Source organism: Lepidochelys kempii, chromosome 11 (genome assembly GCF_965140285.1).
Source record: "Lepidochelys kempii isolate rLepKem1 chromosome 11, rLepKem1.hap1, whole genome shotgun sequence".
Classification (NCBI taxonomy): Eukaryota; Metazoa; Chordata; order Testudines; family Cheloniidae; genus Lepidochelys; species Lepidochelys kempii.
In genome coordinates this window covers 46,027,439-46,048,905 of record NC_136390.1, presented here as the reverse complement: position 1 = coordinate 46,048,905, position 21,467 = coordinate 46,027,439, and the positions used below count along the sequence as shown (strand labels likewise).

At 40.8% G+C, this 21,467-nt stretch overlaps 1 protein-coding gene and 1 long non-coding RNA gene across 4 annotated transcripts in view; one reads left to right on the top strand and one right to left on the bottom strand.

Annotated features, from left to right (window-relative positions):
- The window catches only part of LOC144929126 (uncharacterized), a 273,209-nt gene that overhangs the window by 240,433 nt on the left and 11,309 nt on the right, over positions 1–21,467 (bottom strand). The window lies entirely within an intron of this gene.
- LOC144929125 (uncharacterized) lies at positions 4,004–6,572 on the top strand. Its single transcript, XR_013634419.1, has 2 exons — positions 4,004–5,650; positions 6,028–6,572. It is a non-coding gene; the product is annotated as an uncharacterized LOC144929125 (long non-coding RNA).

Here is a 21,467-nt window from a genome sequence, read left to right as displayed (position 1 = left end):
TGGAACTGTGATTGATGTCTTCCTATTTCAGTGATGCGTCTTCTCAGTGAACTTCAAACCTAAGAGGTAAGGCTCAGATAAGTGTTATGTGAGAATCTTTTTTTCTTCAGTCTTTTTATAAACATATCTGCACTGGCAATGCAGACTGTAGAAGTACATACCAACAATAGAGACCTGTAGTGCATGTTCTTCAATTTAGATTCTCAGTTAAACTTGGAGGCAGATGTGAGCACAGGCCTCTGAGTAATCTGATATAATATAAATTATTGATTTTTTTTTCTTAAGACAAAAAAAAATTGCACTTGTAAACATCACAGTTTGAAGTTTTAGAAACTTGTTTTTATATTACTTTTTAAACTTTTTACTTCTGGAAGACTTTAGTTTCTTGGACCAGCCTGTCTTAGCTTGCTTATAAAGATATCTTTCCCCTTCCCCCCGATTATTTTTTTCAACCTGTGAGTTTGATTGGAGGTCATTCAGCTCTGATCTCTGTCATTATAACTGCCAAGCCTTAGTAGGACCTTAGTCCTGTGCCTGTTGAGTATGTGAAGAAGTTGGTTATGGGTACAGAAGATGCTCCAAAATTCGTTCCAGAAGTGCCAACAGGAGAATAATTAAGTTCACAAAATGTTATATGAGACCAGAAAAAGTAGTTGTAGCAATAGTTAGTATAAATTTGACAGACCCAAAATAGCTGAGGAAGATAAATATATTTCTAGTCACCTGAGAAATCAAAACAACCTGGTAAATATTGCTGGGTAATGAGTAATACTTAAAGAAACAGAGGGTCCTTTGGCATAAGGTGTATAAAGCAATAGTGTAAGTATACACAATGGGAGAGTTTTACAAAAGTAACAGTTGAGTCAGTTCTATAGCTTGCCCTCAGTGCTGTGTAAGACTGACTTTTCTCCCTGAATTTTTTTACACCATGAACTAAAATGCAAATTGCTGTGAATCTGAAAACTTTCATTTTTCAGTATTCAGTCTCAAATCTTTCTATTTTATTCCCTGTAATGCCTTGAACTAAGAATCCCACTGAAAAGGTTATTCTGAAGGAATGCTTGTGACAGAAGAATTCCAATTGGTGGTTGTCATTGATTTTCTTTACATCACCAACTCTCCGCAGTATGCTGTTGTGTCATTGTGGCCTTTTCTTGATTATAGTTGTGTTGTACAAGCTTATTTCTTAACACACCATATTTTTGCAAATTTTGCAATAACGCTTAGTCCACTCTGTTAATGGGCTGCTAACATTCACATTATAAACTCTTTTACATACTGTGTATCAGTTAATAGAGCCTTGAAAAGGCACTTGAATAAAGGTTAATACATAAAACAAATTTACTTTTTTTTTTAAACAACTCTCTATTTCTGGCATATTTCAAGAAGTGCCAGCATAAATTCTGGTACTGCTATAATTTTTTTTGACCGTTTTTCCTATTTAATAAAAATATTGCGCTATATGCAAAATAATTTCATAGAGCAACATTAGCTATGGTTGTGGTAACACACAGTCTGTATCTGAAATAAAGGTGGCTTTTACAAAGAGAAATTCCTTGCTATTTAACATAAATGTGAACATTTTACAGTCTCTCTCGCAAAAGTTGTATGTTTTTTTTAAGACGACCCTTTGGCTTCAATTTTGTTCCAGTTTCTTTTTATAGGAGTGTTTTTCATAAATCATTTATCTCTACTTTTAAAATAAACAAGCAACTTTTATTAAACAAAAAAGTGTTCCCATTTTGTGGAGGAGTGCAGTTGGTTCACAGGAGAGCTGGAGCATAACTGATGTGTCAGCTCTTCGGTGTCACCATTTTGTTGCTGGCCATGAATCAAAGATGGCTATTTCCATTTCACTAGATAAGGAATTGCGTTAACTGCAGCTTTAAGCAGGATCCCAATCTTACTGTTAAAATTCAGCCCTTATTTCACTATTGGGAGGTTAATATTGTTAAAAACAATAAAACATAACTAATACATGTCTGTTCCAATATAATATTTTACCAAGTGATTCCTGCACCAAGCCCATAACTTCTGGTTGAGTTTTTGAGGAGGACATCCAGTCTTGCTTTAAAGACTTCAGGTAACAGAGAGAATGTACCACTCACGTCCCTAGGTAAGTTGTTCCAATGGTTAATTATGGTCACTTAAAATGTGCCTTACTTGTAATCTGAATTAGTTTAGCTTCAGCTTCCTGCCCTTGGATCTGATTATGACTTTCTCTGCTAAATTAAAGAGCCCTCTGATTCTTTCTCACAATATGGCTGGTTTTCCAGACCTTGAAGCGGTGTGGGGTGAAAATGTATTAATACATTACAATGCATGGAGAGAGAGGAAACAATATGTACATTTTTTCTCAGTACATTAGTTGCCATTAAAGGTAGTGTAAGATATGTTTTTAGTGGTTCACTTGTTAGGCACAAGTGCCCAGATCCATAAAGGTACTTAGGCACCCAGTTTTAGGGTCTACTGTGATCCACAGAACTGTCGAACCCTTTAGGTGCCTAAACTAACTCAGTGTCTACATTTTTGAGGTAAAAGTTCCCTAGGCACCTAAGTTTTCTTCCTGTAGGCATGTGAACTGCTGCTCTGCTTTCGGTGTCTGGGCACATATCTCCTGCTGAAGCCCCAAAGCGACCCAGGAACCTGGGGAAGATAGGGGTTTGTCCACCGAACTTGCATATGGGGACTGCTTTGGGTCTCATTCAAAATCTGGCTGGTGGTGGGGCCTACCTCATAAATTTTAGCCCAGTGGTTAGAGCACTCACCTGGGATGTGAGACGCAGGTTCAATTCTCCTTTTGAGCAGAGTGGGAGAGAGGATTTGAATAGGTGTCTCCCACCTCTCAGGAGAGTGCTAACCTCTTAGCTATGAGATACTCTGATGTGGGGCTGCCTCAGTTTGAAGCTGTTCCACTGTACAAAAAATAAGAATTGGGCCAGAGAATAAGAGAGAGAGAGACTTGTCCAGTAGTTAGGGCACCCACAGAGAGGTGAAAGACCCTGAACTGCAAGGACTCTATCCAAAGAGGAATACATTGAACAGGAGAGATTGAGAGCCCAATATCGGAGTATCCCATAGCTTAGTGGTTAGAGCACTCTCGTAAGAGGTGGAGACCCCTGTTCAAATCCTTCCTCCTCCTGCTCCCCAAGCAGAGGGGGGAATTGAACTGGGATTTCCCACATCCCAAGTGAGTGCTCCAACTGGGACAAAAAATAAGATGGCCATCCTCCCACTCTCCCCTTCACCCCTGCTTTGTACAGAGTGAGTCAGGCAGCCAACTGATACTCACAGGAAACAGTTCAGGTGCCTAAGCTGCCTGATTCCAGGAGACAGGTTTCCAGCTTGGATCGCTAGCAGAGATAGGCTATTAGGTGCCTCCCTACAGCCCAGACTTTGGCACCCATCTTCTTCATGGGTGAAGCAGGGCTGAGGATTCACTCCTTTTATCAACATTTCCCATTGGCTAGCTTTGGCGGCTCCCCACCTAGCATGCTGGCTTTTATGACTCACCTTTCTCTCCCTATTCATTGTTTAGGGAGCCAAGGTGCTTCACTCAGGCTTTGTGGACAGGGCTGGATTAACTCTCCTGTGGACCCAGGGCTGTTAGCTTTTGTGGGGCCCCTGGGGGTTTGGAGTGTGGGACTGGGCTCAGGGCTGCGGCAGGGGATTGGGGGTGCAGGAGGTGGTGCAGCTCCAGGTGAGGGGGTGGGGGTACAGCAGGAGGTTCGGGGTGGGGGATCTGGGAGGGAGTTTGGGTGCCAGAGGGGGCTCTGGGCTGGGGTAGGGGGTTGGGGTGAGGAGTGCAGGCTCTGGCCCAGAGGTGCTTACCTCGGGTGACTCCTGGTCAGTGGGGCTAAGGCAGAATCCCTGACTCTTCTGCTCTGCTCCCTTAGGTGGCTGGCGTGTCCAGCCCTTAGGCAAAGGAGCCAGGCACCTCTTCGCAGTGCACACTGCCCATGCCCGTAGGCGCTGCTGCCACAGCTCCCATTGGCCGAGGTTCATGGCCAATGGGAGCTGCAGAGCCAGCACTGGGGGCGGGGGCAGTGTGCAGAGATTCCCTCAATGTCCCTCACTTAAGGGCCGCAGGGGCATGCTGGGGAGCTGGTGCTCGCAGCTCCAGCCCCATGGTGGGTGGAGGGGTGCCGAGGCTTGGGAACCGACGTGGAGACTTGCCGTGGGCTGGATGAAAAGAAGCAGTGTGCTGCATCCGGCCTGCAAGGTCCCCCTTAGCCCAAGGCCCTGGGCTGCAGCCCCTAAAGCCCTGGCGTTAATCCAGCCCTATTAGTGGATCACAGTGTTGTGATTTTCTGTGGACCTAAAAGTTCCAAGCCTAAATTCAAAATAATGTTTGGTTCAAGTGATGATGATCATTTACAGAAGTGTTTAAGTGTTTATGTATTTAACTGTAACTATTACACCCTATGTAATAGTACAATAATTCTGGTTCTTTTTTAGGGAAACTGAAGTGCGTATATTAATAAAACTTGTGTTCAGTGTATAATTTCAGATCACCTTACACAGGATATGATGATTTCTGTTTGTGCATCAAGGTTTAGTCAAGTGATATAATAAGGGTGATAATTGGGTGATGTCCAAGATATAAAAAGGAAGGCAAAGGTTAATCAAACATTTAAATATTCAAAAGTATACACTGATTTACTTCCATTGCATTATCACTAAAGCCAGTGGTCTCTGTTTGTGGGCCAGTTTTCTAGCTCAGATGCAGCCAGTATTGGTCCTTTGCTTAACTGTAAACAAAGGAGCTGTTCATTTTCAGAACAATGATATTTGTTTAGCAAGGCCTTTCTCAGGTGAGCATCCATCTGCCAATTTGATTCACATGCTGATTGGGTCGGCCCACTTTCAGCTTGAGCTAATGCGTGCAAATTTCTTTCTTTAGGCACTTTCACAGTTGGTGTCTGTTTTCCTCCATGTTTGGTCTCCAGCAGCGCTTCTGCTCTCTCGTTTTTTATTCTCTTTTTATTTCCTTATTAATCCTAAATATTTCAGTGCAGAAAAGGGACCTTCTCAAAATGCATAAATTCAAATGAGAATCTGCCCCTGCACAAGTCGAATTGGATCACCCCATAGTGTAAACATTCCAACTGCAGGATGGGTCACAAATAATAAAAAATCCAGAAGGACAAACACAGCAAGAAACAGGTTGTTTTTCTGGCATATGTCACAACACTTACACAGTCCCTGCAAAAACATTACGAGATACCTGTTTCAACTCTCAGTGGCCTGTGTAATAACGTCTAAGCTAACGTGTGCTCTAATCACATCTAACAGACAGGATATCAGAATGTTGAGGGCTTTCTTGTGTTGTTGTTTTATTATTTGTAAATGATGGTTCTTGTGACTATTTTCTCTTGATTCTCCCTATGCTCCATTGTGGGAAGGCAGACAGAGCATCTGATCTAACAATAACTTTGGCAGCCTTTCGCTGTTCAGTGGAACTCAGTACTGCAATCAATAAGCCACCAACTAGAGGAAAGTACAGAAACCCAAATGGCAGAAGAAAGAGAAGTTATTCTGGAGTTTCATCAACCACTGCTAACTTGATTTGGCGATACAAACAACAGTTTCAGTTCTTCCAAATATATTTGTTGTTGCAGCAGCAACTTATCCATTCAGAGAACCAGGGGTAAGTCAATGGTATTTGCCTAGCTTTCCAAATACCCATGAAATCTTAGCCCAGTCTTGGCCTCAGTGTGGGACTTAGGTATTTTGTTGTGCATCCCCTTCCCTCCACCTTATCAATGAGCCTCAGAGGATCTAGGGCCAATACAATTTGTCTTCTCCCCTCAGATCTATCCATTTACCATCAAGCCAAAGAAAACATGCTTTTGTGGAAACAATGCACAACTTATCCAGGCTTATTCCCCAATTCCCATTATGGAATAGAACATAGGCATCATGAAGTATTTGGAGTGATATTAAGATACAGTGGAGTCTTAACTACAATGGATTTTTCCACTTTCAATGGACACATCCAGATGATGATTGTCTTTTCTCATTCAGGAGATCTACCCCCAAGATTACCTGTATACAGCCCTGGATGCCTACTTGTATATGCCTGTCCAACCATCCCATCAGCCTTTGCATGAAGGTCTTCTGCATAATTTATCAGAATTATGAGGCATGCTGGATGTTGGCTCTCAATGATCCTTCATGCTATTTAATACATGGTCATTAATTATTTTTACACGATTGGATCAGGGCTGATAATCTTTACACGTCAAAGCACAGAATACTTGGATGAGGCTGCAGAACTGAGTCTGACCCAGATGGTTTTGAATGGGCATGAACTAAGAGGATCAGGTAGAAGGAGTTGACTGTCTTTTTTTGTATCTGAACTTACGTGCAATAAGTTACCTTCCAAAAATGGTTGTAATTGAATGTTTTGTCGCAGGCTAGTACATGGGTTCAACACTGGGGTATAGATGGCATACAGATGTGGGGACCTGCATGAAAGACCCCCTAAGCTTATTCTTACCAGCTTAGGTTAAAAACTTCCCCAAGATACAAACTTTGCCTTGTCCTTGAACGTATGCTGCCGCCACCAAGCGTTTTAAACAAAGAACAGGGAAAGAGACTACTTGGAGACATCTTCCCCCAAAATATCTCCCCAAATCCTACACCCGCTTTCCTGGGGAAGGCTTGATGATAATCCTCACCAATTGGTACAGGTGAACACAGACCCAAACCCTTGGATCTTAAGAACAATGAAAAATCAATCGGGTTCTTAAAAGAAGAATTTTAATTAAAGAAAAGGTAAAAGAATCACCTCTGTAAAATCAGGACGGTAAATACCTTATGGGGTAATCAGATTCAAAACATAGAGAATCCCTTTACGCAAAACCTTAAGTTATAAAAAGACACAAAAACAGGAATATACATTCCATCCAGCACAGCTTATTTTACCATCCATTAAACAAAAGAAAATCTAACGCATTTTCTAGCTAGATTACTTACTTACTTTACTTAACAGGAATTGGAAGGCTTGCATTTCTGATCTGTTCCTGGCAAAAGCATCACACAGACAGACAGAACCCTTTGTTTCCCCGCCCCCCACTCCAGCTTTGAAAGTATCTTGTCCCCTCATTGGTCATTTTGGATCAGGTGCCAGCGAGGTTATCTTAGCTTCTTAACCCTTTACAGGTGAAGGGGTTTTGCCTCGGGCCAGGAGGGATTTTATAGCACTGTATACAGAAAGGTGGTTACCCTTCCCTTTATATTTATGACACCATCTTTTTTGTATCTAAACTTGCGTGCAATAAGTTACCTTCCAAAAATGGTAATTGTAATTGAATGTCTTGTCCTAGGCTAGTACCTGGGTTCAGCCCTGGGGTACAGCTGGCACATCTGTACCCCAAAATCCCTTGCTGAGTTTCTCCCATTGCTCGCTGTGCTGATAGTGCAGGCACCTCAGTTTAAAGCACCCAATGAATTCAATGTCCATACAGATGATAGTTCTTTCTGGATTGTCTCTGGAATTCATGGCTGCCATGACGACCACTGTTCTGCCCTCTAAACGTAATTTTTGTCACTCTTTTGGGTAAATCTGCCTTCTTGGCACTATTCTTGATCCCCATCTTCAAGTCTGAAAACCATTGCTGAAATACGGGGACACTTCCATTCTATTTAGGCTATCATGCTATGCAAATCACTATCATATTAAGGTATCTGAGTACTTAACTGACTGGTAATTTAACCAGATTAACCGCCAGATCAACCTGGAGCTCTACGCCTCCTATGTGTACCTCAGCATGTCTTTCTATTTTGACCGGGATGATGTGGCTCTAAAGAACTTTGCCAAGTATTTCCTGCACCATTCCCACGAGGAGTGTGAGCATGCTGAAAAACTCATGAAGCTGCAGAACCAGAGGGGCGGTCGCATCTTTTTGCAGGACATCAAGAAACCAGATCGTGATGATTGGGAGAATGGGCTGACAGCAATGGAGTGTGCCTTGCACCTGGAAAAGAATGTGAACCAGTCACTCCTTCATCTGCACAAGCTGGCAACTGACAAGAATGACCCTCATTTGTGTGACTTCATTGAAACTCACTCATTCAAACTTTAGATGCTGTTAAAAATCATTCAAAAACCTAATATAAAAATGTATCAAGAATTTTTAAAAATTTTACTCAGAACTGTTCTGGTTAATATTGAAGTAATTCCTGTATTGTTCGAACAACAAACATTACAGCACTGTGCTACTGCATGGACAAGTGAAATTGACTCGAGGGCTTTTCTAGTTCAGTCCAAGCCCAATAAATTGCACAAATAGAGAAACAAGGTGAGTGACGTAATATCTTTTATAGGGCCAACTTCTGTTGGTGAGAGAGAGAAGTTTTTGAGCCACACAGAGCTCTTCAAGTCAGATGTGTGTGGCTTGAAAGCTTGTCTCTTTCACTAACAGAAGTTGGTCCAATAAAATATATTACTTCATCTACCTTGTCTGTCCAATATCTTGGGACTTGCACAGCTATAACTACTCTGCATTGCACAAAAGAAACATACTGCTTACGTGTTTCAAAGTAAATTGGATTTTGAAAAGTCTCTCTTGCAACAAAGAATTGTTAATATTACAGATAAGGAGATCTGTATGCCAAAGCATGATTTTTAACCTGAAAGTGTCCTATTTAATTTATTTTGGATTTTGAGAATGATTCCTTTCTCAACATTTGAATTCAACGAACCTTCTAAAATAGCTAATTATACATCTGACCCCACCACCAAAAAAAAAAAATGTTGGTTAGGGTGGCGTATTTATTCATAACTCCAAAAAAGATTTAAGTGCATCCCTATCAATAAGTTTCTTTGTGCAGCTTTATGAATATAAAGGAAGGCAACAGTTAAAACTTTATTTACAACTCTCAAACTGACACATTTTCTTAGAACAGAAAAAGATTTGAAACAAACCATAATGCGTCAAAGAATTTTAAAGCATAAATCTGACATAAGTCATTCAGTGGTGTTATTTTATCAGTAAAGGTAACTGACTGCTGTTATTATCTAGTAACGTACAGAAAACAGGGAAACTTTTCCTTACATGTATTTTCAATCACTATTGTTTTCCTTTTGGAGGATTACGTTAACTAGGATTTTTTTAAATATATTCTTACTAGTTAAAAATTACTTTTGATTTCCAATGCAAAGGCATCAGGGTAATGCAAACTAACTCTACATTAAAGAAATGCTTTGGGGTGTTCACTGGGTTGAAAGTGACATGATGAATATATTACTTTGTGAACTAGAAAAGCTAAAGTAACTTCCTAGGTTTTCTGCCTTTTTTTAGTTTTCTTTTATATATTTTCCCTAAGCAAGTCTATAATTTGGCTGTGAGTAGAGTCAGGGAATTTCTTTTCCTGTTTGCTCCTTATGACTATCATCATGCATTTTCCACAAACTGCTAAAAAAAAGCAAATTGAACCCTTGGTATGCATTGGTAAAACCTGTTTCTCAAAGGCTAAAATAACTGAAGCCATTAAAAAAATTGCCACGTCTTGAGTCTAACTCTAAAAACCTTTAATGTCTATTTCATCTGTTTTCCATTTGAACATCTTTGTAAAAAATTTAAATGATGATCAACCACTTCTCTGAGGGGAGAAAATAAACCACCACATTTAAAAAACAAAAGTGAACCCCAGAACCACAAGGATACAGAGAGAGAACTCACCTTTTAACTAAGAAGTGCTTGTGGCAGGTAAGCAAAATGAACACCCACAAGTTTTTCCCACTTCAGATACCATTGACAGGCATGTAGGTGAAATGCTAATAGGTTTTTAGCTCACTTGACTGCTATAATTGCTGCTTACTTGCTTAATTGAAATGTGCATTTTTCCTTTATAATTTTTGTGCCTTTGGCTTTTTTCAGTAATTTTTGTGCCTTTGGAGGTGCTTTATGCCTCAACCACCATTTTGATTTTTGGTAGTTGATTTCAACAGCACATCCACTTTGAATTATTATGTAGAATTATTACTAGTAATTATTTTTGTTTTAGAATATACTTTCCCATTCTAAAGGATAGGTTTTTTGATACATAGCCTTATAAACTACTTCTATTTGCATTAATACTTAAACAGCTGCCAACTGACATTTTGGGATATGCAGTTGAAGACACACATTTGGGCCTATCTGGTGGTAACCCTATTTTAAATTAAATATTTTATAGAGCTGAAAAAAACTAAAAGCTTGAGAGGTGCCCATCCTGTACATTGGGCACCCATTACACAAATTAATAATCCCAGTATTATATTTTAAAGGAACCATTCTGATTCGGTAATTTTTAATATTAAAAGATCTTTTCTGTTCTTGATGTTTATGTGCATCAGCAAAATAACTGCAATATTTTTTAAAAAATAAAACATCTAAGGACAAATTCTGCCATGCTTACATTGAGTAGTATTTTACTTCCTGAACGATCTGATTGATTTCATTGCAATGACTCACAGAGAAAGGTACCTTTCAATCCTAGTTAAGAGAACTAGAATCTGGTGCTTAACTTTTTGGGCAATAGAACCTTTACTGTTTTTCCTAAACATGGTTTAATTTGAAAAATATCTGCCTACTTTTAAGACCCATGGTAAGCATTTTTCCCTGCCCCACATAACTGGAAATGTGCACGCCTCCCTCTCTGCCTTGGAGCCTGATTCAAATCTCACTAAAGTTAATTGAAAAGTCTCCCATTGAATCAAATGGAAGCTGAATCAGGCTTCTGTGTGGTTAGCCACTTTGCTATTCCTGCCTCTCTGATATTTGAGTTGTTCAGCATTCCCACTCTCATTAGATTGTTGCTCCTGCTCCAGTTATAGTTTATTCTGTCATTTTAGTGACCTATTTTTAGAGCTACTGTTTTGTTCTTTCTCTGCCACATGCAGTGTGCTAACCATCCAAAAGATGGGGAAGAAAAACATATACCAAAAATACACATGCAAAATGCATCCTGAAAAGTATATTCTTCAAGTAGATGCAGCCATGTATTCAACCTAGGAGTGTGCACACCCAGCAAAATGCATCCTGAAAAGTATATATTAAGAAAAGTTTGGATTAGGGAGAGTTGGCCTGTAGTTGCCATACTTCCCCCACCACCACACACACTTTAGTTGGGATAAAAGACATTGACACTGTAATGGGGCTCATAGGCTTTGTCTACACATTACAGTGCCTTTTAGATGCCCTGCTGCCGAGCGGCATTCACAACCCCAGTTAGGTGCACAAGCTTGCTGTGCAGTGCATGTGGAGAGTTTAGATGACTGAAAAAGGGATTCATAGACAGTGGATAGAGGAGGCTGCTAGGATGTGAGAGCCATGGGTTCAGGTCCCCATTCTGCCTGATGTGCAGCAGGGATTTGCACCCAGGTCTTCCACCTCCTCAGCAAGCAAAGAATGTGGCAGGCACAATGGCTCCAATCCTGCAATTTGTTCAATATGAACATGCTCCATAGAGTATTGTATGCTCCATCAGTGGCGTTCCACTGGACTCAGGGGTCTGGCCTGGAACAAGCTGCAGGATTGGGGCCTTAGTCTACAAAAAGGAAGAGCCAAATTAGTGATGGTATAATAGGCTTCAGATTTTCTGCTTCATTTCCATCTGTGTTCATTTGAATATTTGGCTGAGTTTTGTAAAATAGTCTGGATTTGTGCTTTCCCCACTTCCTTCAGTGAGGCCTCGTTTATACCCCCAACGTTACACCAGTTTAACTAACCTGATTTAAAATCAAGCGAGTTATGTAAATACACCTAAGCTAATTTAAATCTTTTAGACTGATGTAGTTTAACTTGCACTGATTTAACTAGATCAATTTAGTTAAACTACTGCCACTTTTCTTGTACAGACAAAGGCCTAAAAACATTGGGCCAAGTTTACACCAAATTTACAAGTTTACACCATAATTTTATCCTTTTGTTTTGAAATGTGGATCTTCCATCTCTGTTTTTTCATATTTTAGTTCCTTATACATATCTTCAGTTGTCATTCTCTTTGTAGCTGATAATTTAGGGTTAGGTGTTAGTGTGATTTAAGGTAGTTTATTGGAACAGATATTTTTATTACAATATTAAAATATTTATTTCATTTACATATACCAGCTTTTCTGTGGTGCTCCTCATCACCATACCTCAAACATATTTTTTTCTCCCAACACTTGGGCAGTACAATATATTCATATTCTTACTACTGGAATATCAAGTTGCAAAACAAAAAAAATGTACATGGTAGATAAGAGAATGTCTTTTGTGATGTATGGTATAACACATGAACCACTGAAGTGGAAAATTACACATTTTTATAAAGATTAATGAGAAATGTACTAGAAAGGTGAAAAAATAGATATCCGCACCTTGAGAAATGTTCATTGGGATTGTTGTGTTTTGGTGTTGCCATCTGACATTTTTACTTGTGCAATTTTGTAACTTGCTGTCCAGGAATAATTTAGAGTTAGCATTAATTGAAAAAGTGTACACAACACGATGAGACTGCGTCAGTGTGCTGGTGGAGGATGGGTGCCACACTCTGTGGTCCGCATTACTTTGATTACAGATGTGCTGGGAGCTAATGATTGTTTTTAGTGAACAGGTCAGAAAACCCTAACTTGAAGTCTACTTTCTTTTTTCTGCATATGTCATCAAAAGCCGTCTCTGTTTCACACTATTTATAGGAGGGCTTATTTCCATAATTGCAGTCACTGTACTTTACATGGAAAATATAACACTAAGACAAACATTTTAATGTCCTATAAGTTGTATTCCAATTGAAACGGAGTAGTTTTCAAGATCAGTTAGATGATGGTAGTCACCAATATGTGAAATTATCAGTCTGAGCGACACATTTATTTTACACTTTAACCCTGGCCTTGATTTTTAAATCCACCTCCTCCCCTGTTCCTGGCAAGTTCATTCCCTCCTTTTTCTGTTCGTAGAGGCATATTATCTCTAAATAATTAATTAAATGTTAAAAAGCCAAATGTTTAGAAAAAGGTGCAAGAAATCTTGTAGACTTTTATGGAATAAACTACACAATGAGGATTTTTTTTAAAAAAAATCTGGATTAAATTTGTTGCCTTTCACTTTCATTTAATGTCTTCTTGTGTTATGAAAGAGGATCAATAGGAATGCCTGTTTTACCTTCTTTATACCATTCATCATTGCTTACATCCCTGTCATGTTCCTCCTTATTCATCTCCTCTCAAAACAATTCCAATCTTTTCAATTTCTCTTCAGAGAAAAATCTTTCCATACCTATAATCATTTTTATTGGCCCTCATCCCACCCTCTCTCTGGTCTTTCTATTTCTACTGTATCTTTTTAGACATACGGTGACCAGAACTAAACTCAGTTTTTCAGTTGATGGCATGCCATTGATTTATAGGCTGACATTATAATATTTTCAGTACTATTTTCTCTCTCCTTCTTTATAATTGGTTTGCTTTTTTGTCTACCATGGCATATTGAGCAGAGATTTTTGCTGTCCACAATGATGTGTGTGTCTTTTTTCTGCAGTGGTAACCATTAATACAGAACCCTGCAATGTGTATGAGTGGTTCATATTATTTCTTCAAATGCGCATTACCTTGCACTTGACAACAGTGAACTTCATCTGCCATTGTATTGCCTGTTCAACAAACTTGGTTAGGTTTCTCAAAAGTTCCTCATAGTCTTCTCTGGTTTTCAGTAACCTAAATGATTTAATTATCTACAAATGTTTGCACCTCATAGTTCACCCCTTTCCAGATTATTAATAATTCTATTAATCAGTACTGGACTAATACAGATCCTGGGAGACATCCCCCTGTTAACCTTTTGCCATGCTGAAAATTGACTTTTTATTCCTACTCTGTTTTTCTGCTTCTGTCAGTTTCTGATCCACAACAGTACTTTATCTCTCACACCGTGACTACTTAGTTTCCTAATAGCCTTTTGTGAGGGACTTTGCCAAAGGCTTTTTGAACATTCAAATAAATAATATTATCCAGAACAGTTTGCAGTGGTATATCTTTGGGAGGATCTTACATTTTAATTACAATTAAATTAGTATTTGATGATACATGCATATATTGTATTATCAGAAATGTGCATTATAATCCCCCAAAAGCCATTGAATACAATCTAAACTACTGAGAACTTGAAAGATATTGGAAACAAAATGCCAGTGTTTCCAAGGGGTTAATTCAAGGACTTTGAATTCAAATAGATTTTTTTAAAAATCCCAAATGCCAAGGTAGTAAAAATGAATTAAAAATAAATTGGCTCCAGAAAAATCTCCTCACTTTCTTTGGCTCCTTCATGTTTTAAAAACTTCCTTTAAAACCATTTGAGAAAGAGTTTGATTTTTGTTTCATACCAAGAGGCAGAATAAAAATCTGAGTAAAATACTGTACTTACTGGGGACCAAATTGTGGCATGTTGGCAAAGGGCTGTAAGGGGGCTCAAGGTGTCCTCTTACTTCCTTGAGTCAGCTACTCAAATCTTGAGTAGACACGTGGGAGGAGAAGCAGGCTCCACAAAGCCAGTGTGCTGGTGGGTGGGAAAACGTTCCATGGCATAACCATGCCAGCGTGTTGGGCAGTGTGTTTTACACCAGGTAGAACCCCCATCACCATTTACACCCTCCTTGAAGCAGCAGGGGAATGGGGAGGTTAGATAATGATGCAATTCAAATCACAGTCTCCCTCCTGGCCTGCTCCAGGAGAGCAAACTCTGTTGGGTCTGCACCTAGCACATAATACACTGTTCCTCGAGCTGCCTCTTACTCAGAGCAGTTTGTTTGGTCGTGGTCTAGCCCTGGGATATTTTTCACCCTTCTCCATGCAATATACAACAGGTGGTACTGTACTCCTTGGCTATATTTAGGTTCTTTCATAAAATATGCCCTGACCTAATCTCTTCCTATATGGTCTCAAATTGGGTTGCACTTTACTACAGCACATAGGAGAATACCGTATAATTTAAACAGCCTGGGATCTGAGGGATATTGTTTGTGTTTAACTCAGGGACTCATGTCCATAACCCCAAAAGAGAAGTACTGGGCCAAAGGAATAAATCCTACTTTCAGTAGGATATGTGGGCAAATTTGCCAAGTGTTGGTGATTCTCTTTAGGCAAGCAGGATAGTGGAAATTAATCTGAATCTTCCTTTGCCTGCATCTTGTGCTGTGGGTTTGGCTATGGAGTATTTTTCCAGATATTGCACTATTCATGCAGATGGGGGCTACATGATTTTAGTCTCACTTATACAAGTGAAACTCCACAGACTTCAGTGAGTCTACTGCCTGATTCTCACAAGTGTAAGTGAGAAGAAAATCTGACACAGATCACATGCAGAGATTGCTGTACTCTCATCCAATATGGCAATTCCTACCTATGGTCAGTGTTAGATGAACAGCTACAAACCTACTTCTGGAGATAAGTAAAATATATTTTTTTCTGGTGATTTAAGATACCTTGATCCACTTGCCAAACACAGACTGAATTGAGGCTCCTGTGCTTAGCCCGTCATCAATTGAAGTTTACTGGCATCAAGTGGTTAAGTTCCAAAAGAAATCAGTAGGATTTTTAGCCTGTTGCATGCTGCATGTCAGTGAAGTGATGGACATGTCACTGTCTCATCAGCTGTGACATGACAAGCAGTCTGTGCCATGCCACTGCTAAACTGTCAAATATTTTCAGGAGAAAAATATGCCTAAAGGGAAAAGAGAAATCTGAAAAGCTGTCACTGAAGGATCTAAAAATGGTATTGGACAGAGACTTCGCACGAATGTAAATCAGAGTAGAATTTGTCAGCTGGGCTTTTTCTCAAGCTGATTAAAAAAAAGTCGTCTTCCTCTCATTCTCTAAGGAGTGTACACTACAGCCATGGATTTTCTATTGTGAAAAGACAAATTTACAGGTAAGGACAAAATTTTCTGAGATGGTACTTGGTTCCTCCTCATAGTCTTTGCTGCGCAGAGGCACAAGGCTCCTGCTTCCATGTGTTCTGGGATTGTTCTGTGCTGAGGACAGTGGGAGTGAACACTACAGCAGCAAAGGAGATTGGCTTCCTCACCAGTAATATGTCTGTCCTTTTGCCTTTATGGGAAGGGAGAAAGACCATGTGAGAAGTTCATAAGAAATCCTGCATTGCTAGTTGGAAGCCCACTCACTTATGGTCATCCCCCAAGTGGGGAAACAAATTATTAAATTGTATTTCCTTATGTAATGGACAGAAAGACCAACTTTCATGCAATTCACCTACCACACACAAGACTAGAAATAGTTTGGAGAGGGTGTGATGAACTGGGAAGTAGCTATTTTTATGAATGTGGGAACCCTTTTTGTGTTTATGATGCTTTACTTTGGAGTTAGAGCAAATGGAGTTTGTTAAAGGAACCAAGCAGGGAAAGTAAAACAGTGAGACAGATAAGTCTTTGAGGAAACAATGGGGAAGCTCTTTATTGGGGAACACCCCTGACCTGGCTCCAACCAGGCTAAGAACTACTTACTCATCCCAAGGCTAAATCTCAGATCAAAAAGGAGGATATGAAATATTAGAGGATGTCAAGGCCTAGAAAAAGGTGGGAGTTGAGTAAATGGACAGAGATTGCCCAGGGAGCACCAGCAAGAACTGCCAGGCTGGCAAGGGAGCTCAGAGACAGAGAGAACTTGCTGTGAGCAGGAGAGCTTGCGACCTAAGCTTGCGTCCTCAGCTAGAGAAGAAGGTTAGCAGGGCTGAGCGGACCTTAACACCATATCATTGCTTGCCAGGTTTTGTAAGACAGACCCATGCCTGTTAAAACTTTTGGTGTTTTTACCTTTTAAGCTTTGTACCTTTGGGGGAATGAGTAAATAGTGCTTTGTTCTGAAGACACTGTTTTTTAATTGCTTTAATCATCTGCTGTCACAGGTCCCTACAGTAAAAAGGCCAAACATAGTTAAGCCTGTTGCATTAACAGAGCTGGGAAATTGGGATTGGGTCTCTGGGAAAGTGGTTGGACAGTGTGGTTCCTCCCAGAGCGAGATGCAGGGAGCTGGGCCTGTCACTAAAGGAATGCATTTAGGAGGGAATAAAAGGATCCAATGTGCAGTGTGCCTCATAAACATGACTCATAGATTCCAAGGGCAGAAAGGAACATTATGATCATCTAGTTTGGTCTCTTGTATAGTACAGGCTATATAGCTTCCCAAAATAATTCCTAGGGCATTGTGATAGGGTGGATAAACCCCACATTGGAGAGTAAGGGTGCAGGAATAATTCTGGGCCTGGGAAGCTCCACCTCCATAGGCCTGCTAGGCATGCTCCAGTGGAAGGAGGGACTTAAAAGGGAGTCTCTTCAGCCCAGCAAGGTGGTGGGTGGAGAGAGGCAGACCTGTATTTGCTGCTGTGGAGGGACTATGCCAGGAAGGCATTCCCACAGGGAAGTCTGCTACATGGAGCCAAGACTCCCTAGCTTGCTGAGACCTGTGGACCGGATCACCAGGGACAACCACCAGCTACAATATGCCCCCAAAAGGTTGGAGGAGTGGTTGGAGGAGGCCCAGGGGACAGCCTGAACTGTCAGGAGTGGATTCCTGCCTTTGGTGCTCAAGAGGGCCTGGGGGTCAGAACCTGTGGAGTGCGAGGGCCTGGGTTCCCCTATCCCCTAATGACTAGGCAAGGCTGTCATCATGCTAACATCTAGGTGGAAGGCCCACCCGGCTCACATGCATATATTTCAGAAAAACATCTAATTTTGATTTTAAAATCATCTGTAATGGAGAATCCACCACGACCCTTGGTAAATTTACCCTCTTTGTCAAAAATGTATGCATTTCTAGTCTGAATTTGTCTCGCTTCAACTTCCAGACATTCAATCATGTTATACCTTTCTCTGTTAGACTGAACAGCCCATTATTTACAGACTAATCAAGTCATCCCTTAACCTTCTCTTTGTTAAGCTAAATAGACGGAGTTCTTTGAGTCATCCTATAAAGCAGTGGTTTTCAAACTTTTTTTCTGGCGACCCACTTGAAGAAAATTGTTGATGCCCATGACCCAACGAAGCTGGGGATGAGGGGTTTGGGGTATGGGAGGGACTCAGGGCTGGGGGCAGAGGTGAGGGCTGTGGGGTGGGGCGGGGAATGAGGGGTTCAGTGTGTGGGAGGGGACTTTGGGCAGGGGGTTGGGGTATGGGAGGGGGCTCTGGGGTGGGGCCAGGGATGAGGGGTTTTGGGTGCAGGAAGGGGCTCTGGGTTTGGGAGGGCTCAGGGCTGGGGGGGGATTGGGGCACGGGCTTACATCGGGCAGCTCCCTGTCAGCGGTGCAGTGGGGTTGCTAAGGCAGGCTTTCTGCCTGTGCTGGCACCGCAGACCACACTGAGCTCCGGAAGCAGCCAGCAACAGGTCCAGCAGGCACTCCCCCGGCTCTCATTGGCCAATGGGCGTGCGGAGCTGGTGCTCAGGGTGAGGGCAGTGCATGGAACCCCGTGGCCCCGCTGCCTAGGAGTCGAACCTGCTGCTGGCCGCTTCCGGGGCACAGCCCGGTGTCAGAACAGATAGAGACTAGCCTTCCTTAGCCGGGCAGCACCATGGACAGGACTTTTAACAGCACGGTCGGCGGTGCTGACTAGAGCTGCCGCGACCCAGTGCCATACATTCTGCGACACAGTACTGGGTCGTAACCTGCAGTTTGAAAACTACTGCTATAAGGTATGCTTTCTAATCCTTTAATCAGTCTTGTGGCTCTTCTCAGAACCCTTTTCAATTTATCAGCATCCTTCTTGAACTGTGGCCAACAGAACTAGACACTGTATTCCAGCAGCGGTTGCACAAGTGCCAAATATAGAGGTAAATCTCTACTCCTACCTGAGATTCCCCTGTTTATGCCTCCCAGGATTGCATGGCCACAGTGTCACACTGGGAGCTCGTGTTCAGCTGATTACCCATCATGATCCCCAAATCCTAATCAGAGTCACTGCTTCCCAGGACAGAACCTCCTGGCTTATAAGTATGGCCTACATTCTTTGTTCCCAGATGTGTATGTTTATATTTAGCCATATTAAAAATGCATATTGTTTGCTTACACCCAGTTTACCATGCAATCTGTATTGCTCTGAATCAGTGACCCACCCTCTTCATATTTACCACTCCTTCCATTTTTGTGTCATCTGTAAACTTTACCAGTGACGACTTTGTGTTCTTCCAGGTCATTGATAAAAATGTTAAATAGCACAGGGCCAAGAACTGATCTCTGCACAACCCCACTGGAAACACATGTGCTTGCTGATGATTCACTGTTTACAATTATATTGTGAGACCTATCAGTCAGCCAGTTTTTAATCCATTTAATATATGCCATATTAATGATGTATAATTCTAGTTTTTTAATCAAAATGTTGTGTGGTACCAAGTCAAATGCCTTTCAGAAGTCTAAGTATATTACGTCAACACTAAGAAAAGGAGTACTTGTGGCACCTTAGAGACTAACCAATTTACTCCTTTTCTTTTTGCAAATACAGACTAACACGGCTGTTACTCTGAAATACGTCAACACTATTACCTTTAACAACCAAATTTTAACTTCATAAAAAATACCAAGTTAGTGAGACAGGATCTATTTCCCATAAACTCATGTTGATTTGCATTAATTACAATACCCTCCTTTAATTCTTTCCAGATGTATGCCTTATTTCCAGTCTGAATTTGTCAACATTCAACTTCAGTCTAGCGGAGAAAGCTATAACGCGGTTGAAGAGCCCTTTATCAAATATTTGTTCCTGCTGTAGGTCATTATAGACTGCAATCAAGTCACCCCTTCATCTTCTCTTTGTTAAGCTAAATAGGTCAAGTGCCTTGAATCATCACTATAAAGCATGTTTTCTAATCCTCACAGAGGGTATAGCAAATTATAATTTCATGATCATGGGCCAGAGCTTTCCCTTATGCAGAGAAATACAAGTAGGAGACAGAATATTCAGCAATGTTCCCTCAGAGTTTTCACCAAACCATTGTTTTGGGAGTCCAGAAGGAATTTGTTTCACCTCAATGTCATGGGCAGTAGGTTTGGTGCCAGAACCCTCTGAAACCCAAACAGATCCTGAGGATCCATCAGAGGCTCTGTATGCCGTTGTTGTTCACTGGTCCCCCGGCTGTACTTCCCTGTACCCTGTCAGCAGCTCCCTGAACACCATGAGAGGGATTTGTTCCACAGCCCAGAGAGGCTTCACACAAAAATTAATTCAACTTCAGGTGGTATTAACTTCCCAGTAGATTCCCCACTTGTTACCAGAGGGCACTATGCATGTAGCACACAAGGGCTTCTGGTCTTTCCACTTCCCATGCAGAGGACCCTGACTCCAAGCAGGGAGCAGCAGTAGGTCCAGGGCAGCAGAAGGGATGGGGTCACAAAGATAGCATTCCCTCCTGCTCCCACAACTTCTTTGCTAGCTTGGGGATACCCCTGTGTGGACACACACATACTCCACACCACTGGGAGACCTTGGGGGGAAGTGGAAAATTGGCCCTATGTTGGCATTAACCAGTTCAGGTCTGGCTTCGTCCCCGCTATTTCAGATCCTCACATTTTCCTGCTTTAGTTATTTTGGGTAAAACTCATCTGGGCGCAGAGTGCCTACACCTTCTGTTCATGCTCTGCCTCTTGCATGTGATACTTGCTTTGTTTTTCTGTGGTTATACCAGATGCTGTTTGGTTCACCTTATACCATTTTGGTGCCTGTTTTTGTTTTGCTAAAGTAATTGTCATATATACGCATTTCTTTATCTATATATTCCTGACGTGTATGCTTAAGTTGTCTCTGTCACTGTCCTGAGTGACAAAAATAAAATAAATTACATGAATTAATTACACTAGAACTGAATGAAAGAATAAAACTTGCTCTGTGAGATTTAGCACGCATACTTTCTTTTGGAAATGTACTTTGCTGGCCAAGTAATAAACACGGGAAAAACAAGCTGTAAAATTGAAGTGCTGACACTTTTTTATTTTTATCTGTACAAATATTAATACAGGGGACCTCTAGTAAACTAACACCCTTCAAAGGAATTAATATTTTATTAAAATGTTGGTGGGGTTTATTGGCACGGTGCTAATGTAGTTATAAAGGTAAAATGATGGGTTTTTGGTGGGGGGAGGAAGTTATATAAAGATTTCTGTCATAGATTGTTATATTGGTTTTTAAATTTACAAAGTGATTACATGCATATGTATTAAAATGAACATTTAAAACAAGGAATGCTTTTTCAGTGCATTAAGGTTATATGTCTTCCATGATTTTACTACATATGACTGAAATTCAATAGTTAAAATATGACTTTTAGTTAATATTAAAATCCGATTAGAGCAATGCACAGTAAAGTTTCACGGATATTAAATATATATATGTCTGATACCTCTCTCACACTGATATAAATCAGAATAACTTCAATAAACTTAGTGAATTTATGCAGGTGTGAAATTAGTGAAATAGAAGAGAATCAGGTGTATATA